Source organism: Cheilinus undulatus, linkage group 9 (genome assembly GCF_018320785.1).
Source record: "Cheilinus undulatus linkage group 9, ASM1832078v1, whole genome shotgun sequence".
NCBI classification, from domain to species: domain Eukaryota; kingdom Metazoa; phylum Chordata; class Actinopteri; order Labriformes; family Labridae; genus Cheilinus; species Cheilinus undulatus.
This window is the reverse complement of record NC_054873.1, coordinates 1,094,169-1,100,172: the sequence shown is the minus strand read 5'-3', so window position 1 is coordinate 1,100,172 and position 6,004 is coordinate 1,094,169. Positions and strand designations below refer to the sequence as shown.

General features: G+C 45.2%; 1 protein-coding gene across 1 annotated transcript in view; it reads left to right on the top strand.

Moving 5' to 3' along the window:
* dgkzb (diacylglycerol kinase, zeta b) overlaps positions 1 to 2,296 on the top strand; it is a 92,148-nt gene extending 89,852 nt beyond the window's left edge. The window contains exon 32 of the mRNA XM_041795987.1: positions 1 to 2,296. This exon is cut by the window's left edge and continues 583 nt beyond it. The gene's annotated coding sequence lies outside the window, so the exon portion shown is untranslated.
* The last annotated feature ends 3,708 nt before the right edge of the window (positions 2,297 to 6,004 follow it).

The following is a 6,004-nucleotide window of genomic DNA, read 5'->3' as shown; positions in this document are numbered from 1 at the left end:
GGGGTCTGGGGTGATAGGGAGCAGTGAAATAAACGTATTTACGCTGCAGGGTGAGAGTTTATTTGGACAAATCACTGTTTAAAACCAGCCCATAATTAGGACATGCCCCATGGGGAGGAATCAGACCAGACGTTGGACTTTCTCCTCGTTTCCACATACATATATGACTGAAGTCTCTGTAAGCCTAAATACATGAATGTTACCTCCTAATGTCCAGCAGAAGAAAGTGCACTTCTTCAGGATGTTCTGAGTCCTGATAGAAACTACCCGTAGCCATGGGGAGAGGACAACTTTGGCAGTTTTTCACTGTTTAGTAGTTTAGGGAATTTCCTAGATGAAAAATATAATACCATCAAAAACCTTCTTTTAGAATTTAAATGAGGCTGGTGGACTTCCTGTTGGGATTTGGGTTTGGATCCCAGAGGCTTTTTTGTAGGTCTAATCATGATGCATATACAGACATCACAGGCCTAGGCTGAATGGTCTGCAGGGGCTGACTGTTTGAAATGATTGAGGAGGAAAACAGCAGAACTTAGATGAAGAAATTGTCATTTGGCAGCAGGGGGCGCTGTTATAAAGTGATGGTATTAATGCATCAATGTATTCAGGCTCAGTGTTTGATGATCCCAGTGAAGTTTGGTGAAGACTGATTGAAGCATTGCAGAGTTATGTAAAATTAATGTTCCTGGGACTCTGCAGAAAAAGTACAAAAAAGTAGTCCACCTTTGGGCCCCGACCACGGCCCCCCCTACAGTGAAAACTCACGATTAGCACAACTTAAGATCTCCATCTTCTCAAGAACAAGCAAATAAAATCTGAAGTGAATCAGATAAAATCCCTCTGAAGAATTCATGAAGAAGTGAAAGCTGTTCATCGGTGACAACAGTCAACAGTCTGTTCCTGTACATTTTAGAGCTGGGTCCATTTTTTCATCTTGACCTGATACAGAAGTGCACTAATTTTCATGCATGAAGGTCTTACCCAGGCCCCCACTGATTTCTGGGATACCCATGGGGCCCCTGTGTGAAGGACTTGCATGAAACCACCACCACATGGGAGGAGAATTTGTGGAGAATTTTGTGGAACATTTGATGAGTTTTGGGGTGCTAAGGCCCAAATCAGCGATGCCAAAATTAAACACCTTCACTGTCAGTGGGGTCCTCACTCTGAGGGCGGTGCTGGGGCCCTCATGAATGAACTTCTGCTTAACTAGCATCCACAACTGTTTGTAAGTGGAAACGTTGGGCCTAGGTCATCTACTGTTTACTCTGCAGTGTAAGGTTTTAACTTTCCCCTTTACCTCTGCTAATTTTGAGCAGGATTATCATGTGAACTGTTATCGACGCTAACACCTTTCTCAGTGGATTAACAGATTAACGGAGCTGAATTATCGATCAACGGTGCCCACCTCTGGTTGTTCCCCAAAATTCTTACATCAACCAGATGACCTGATGTTTCTCAATGGTTGTGGACTTTTTAAACCACCTCTGTCCTCAGCTGGAGTCCAAACTAAAGACCATAAAATCCTTGGGACACTACGGTGAATTCAAACTGGCGTGTTGGGGCCACAGTGGCGCTCAGATCTCCTTCAAACAGCTTTATGAATGCGTCTTTATGGACTCTGCATTAGCGCTCTGACCTCTGTGTTAATGACAAAGATGTGTGTACACAAAGTGCTGCTGAAGTCGAACAACAGCAGCTGTGAGCAAACAGGGACTGTATTCATCCGTCTGCAGCTGAACGCCATGGAACTAGAAGCTTCTGCCATATCAGATAGAACGGCTGCAAAAATGTGTCTTCTTCAAGCTTATAGCGACCTTTTGGATGTATTTGTTTACTCGCCAGAATAAGTGTTTGATATTTAACGTAGGCACACATGAATCCACCTATTTATGAATTATTTGTAGAGATATAAACACGTTTTACTTGTGATCACACGGAGCGGCGAGTTTCCTCTGCTTCTGTCTGATTTTAGATATTTTTGAGTCCATATGAGATTTCTGTCTGTTACGTAACGTTAAAGCGAATGGCTGCTAGCGGGACGCTTTCATTGTGGCGTGTGTCGACTGTACATAGCTGTTGGAAGTTTGAACAGAAGCTGAAGCCTGATTCTGCCAAAGCCTTTAGTCTGTATTAATGATAATATCATAGCCTTCAGAAAGACTTCCTAGCATCTGATATCGCAGTAATATCTGATTTTGTTTGGTTTGAACATTTCTGAGTGACCTGCAATAAAAGCATGTCAGTTACAACTTCCTGTGAGGACAATCCTGTTATTTACAAGGGGGAGTGTTAGATTCAGATTCAAGGTTTAAGAGCTAATTACTGCGCCAGTTTAGTCTGGTGCTGACTGGCGAGGTTGCAGAGATGTGTCCTCAGCTCCAAAAATGTTGGGTTGTTGTGATATTTACATTTTACACAGCAACCCAGCTTTTTTGGAATTGTGGTTTTACATGGAGACTGTTATGAACCTCATTGTTATTCATGCTTTCACATGTATATTTGATTGTCAGTCATTTTGATAAAGATTCTACAGTTAGGCTCAGGGTAACTTCCTTTTAAAGTCTTTATCTGTAAACAATGAGTCGCCATGTGGCAGGAAGTTTGCTTAAAGTCTCCAGATTTTAAAACCTCGCTCTAAAACTCCAGAGACTAAGGTGAAAACTATCTGCACTACATGTAGAGTCTCAAAGGTAGCATTACATCCAGTGTCAACACTTCATTAGAGTGATCCTGCAGAGGGAACAACAACAACACACATTCTGGTGGGACCAGGGACAGGAGGAACCCCACCAGCTGTCTACTCTCTCTTGCGCACTAGAGCTCTCTCTGTCTCTCCTCTCCCTCTCTCTCGCTTGCTCGCTCTGCTGCCAGCTGCAGACTTTAACAATGGCCTCCATGCATGACTGAGCCATCAGAGACGTTCTCTGCTGCTGTTCCGCTCCTCGACACTGAGAAGAGAACTGAGGGGATCACAACCTGCTTCACAACCTAGAGAATTTAAAAAAGACCCATTTTACTATGAATGGTCTTTTATAACAGCCAAAGCTCTGCAGCATCCTCCTCAGTCACTCCCAAGATAGTAGATCATTAACAGCTGGCCCCGCCTCAGCGATGCTGGTCATTTGGGCTAAATTCTTTAGTTGACAGTCTGATTACACAAATGTAGAGTTAAGATGGAGATCTACCTGTTAACTACACCTGGTAGACCGGCTGCTTCCTGTGCTCCTAAGTTTAGACTCCTCAGTTCTACTTGTCCTAAAGAAATACTCTACTAGTTACACTGTGTCTGAAACTCTACTAGTAACCTTTGACCCCTCTGCGTTGAACCAGGTGATCACCATCACACCTGTCCACTGATCCCACCTGAACTGTAAACAAAGAAAACAGCTGTTCTCTATCAGAGTCAATATTAGCTCAAACTGTGACTCTGCTGTACCTACTTCTGGTTCAACCTGCCTGAATGGAACTGTCCTAATGAGGACCATCCTGATGGGTACCACCTTAATGAGGACCATCCTCATGAGGACCATCATGATGGGTACCACCTTAATGAGGACCATCCTCATGAGGACCATCCTGATGGGTACCACCCTGTTGAGGACCATCCTCATGAGGACCATCCTGATGAGTACCACCCTGTTGAGGACCAACCTGATGAGGACCATCCTGATAAGGACAAACCTGATGAGGACCATCATAATGGGTACTATCTTAATGAGGACCATCCTCATGAGGACCACCCTGAAGGGGACCATCCTGAGGACCATGCTGGTGAGGATCATCCTGATGAGGACCATCCTGATAGCTACTGCCATGGTGAGGACCATCTTTATGAGGACCATCCTGATGAGGACCACCCTGATGAGGACCATCCTGGTGAGGACCATTCTGTTGAGGACCATCCTGGTAGATACTGCTCTGGTGAGGACCATCCTCATGAGGACCATCCTGATGGGGACCATCCTGATGAGGACCATCCTGAGGAGAATCATCCCGAGGACCATCCTGATGAGGACCATCCTGATGAGGACCATCCTGATGAGGACCATCTTGAGGAGAATCATCCCGAGGACCATCCTGATGAGGACCATCCTGAGGAGAATCATCCCGAGGACCATCCTGATGAGGACCACTCTGATGAGGACCATCCTGATGAGGACCATCCTGATGAGGACCATCCTGAGGAGAATCATCCCGAGGACCATCCTGATGAGGACCATCCTGATGAGGACCATCCTGATGAGGACCATCCTGATGAGGACCATCCTGGTGAGGACCATCCTGATGAGGACCATCCTGAGGAGAATCATCCCGAGGACCATCCTGGTGAGGACCATCCTGGTGAGGACCATCCTGAGGAGAATCATCCCGAGGACCATCCTGATGAGGACCATCCTGAGGAGAATCATCCCGAGGACCATCCTGATGAGGACCATCCTGGTGAGGACCATCCTGGTGAGGACCATCCTGAGGAGAATCATCCCGAGGACCATCCTGGTGAGGACCATCCTGATGAGGACCATCCTGATGAGGACCATCCTGGTGAGGACCATCCTGGTGAGGACCATCCTGATGAGGACCATCCTGGTGAGGACCATCCTGGTGAGGACCATCCTGATGAGGACCATCCTGATGAGGACCATCCTGATGAGGACCATCCTGATGAGGACCATCCTGGTGAGGACCATCCTGGTGAGGACCATCCTGAGGAGAATCATCCTGAGGACTATCCTGAAGGGGACCATCAACTTAAATGATGATATTCACCTTCAGTAGCTCCGCCCACTTTACCACGTGTAACTGTCTTCCTCTCTTGCATTCATCCTTCAGTTCCTGACATCTTCACAAAGATCAGATCATGACTGCCATCATAAATGAGAATGAACAGGAAACTTTATTTCAGTACTAGTTTTACACAGAGTCCTGTCTGAGGACTGAAACGCTGACTCAGAGCTGCTGAAGGATGAAGTTTGTGGCTGTGTCTGAAATCACTCCCATTTTGTAGTGGTGTCCGGATTCTGAGTGAGCATTGTTATTCACTATATAGTGCGCTCATTCTATCCCACAATGCATTGTGAAAAGTACTGAACAACCGATGGTTACTAGCCCAGCAATATTTACCATAATGCATCACGGTTCCTGCTCTCAAACATGACGGACGAACGAGAGGAACACTGGAAGATATAAAAATGCTTTTTCGTTTGTTGCTTTTACCAAATCTGTAAGAAAATATTAAGGATTCAAAATGGAGTAACTTTTCCCCCTATGATGATTACAAGACATGAGACCATATCTTTGTGCAAAAATAAGTGATAAAACACAAAAATGTAGATTATTTTGTCACTATATAGAAAACTTTTTTTATCTATTAGTTTATCTATTTTTTGTGAAAATACGTAACATTTTGTAGCAGTTTTCAATGAAATTCTACCGTTAATTTTGATCCTCAGCCGTTGTCAAGGAAATTTACAAGCCGCTGCTGCTAAATGTTTTAACTGTGAGACAGCGATGATGTCATCGCCTGCAGCCGGAGTAGTGTAGTGTGTTTTGCAGTTGTCCACTATATATTCCACTATATGCTGCTCATTATAGAGTGGATGGAGGGAATGGGTGTGTGGTTTCATGGAGAATCAGCTCAGTGATGATGTCATCAGCTCAGTGATGATGTCATCATTCTTCATCTTCTCACTAAGAGAAACTACAGACAGCTCTGCAATTCTGCTGACGATTCCCAGTGCATTCTGGGAGATTTCTCACAACGCTTAGTTTGAGCTGTGCAGTTTAAAGGGGCATTCCCCCCTAACATTTCACCCTTCATTCCAAAATAGTTGGGACACCTGACCCCTAGATATGTAGACACAGTATTACACAGAGATACCAACACTCAGGGACTGCTTTCCTCTGGCTGACGTTCATCGTTACACGTTAGTCAACTCTGTCAAAGGTCAGGGCAGGGGGCGGGGGGAGGATCAGAGGGGGGTGTTAGGGAGGAGGGGAGGGA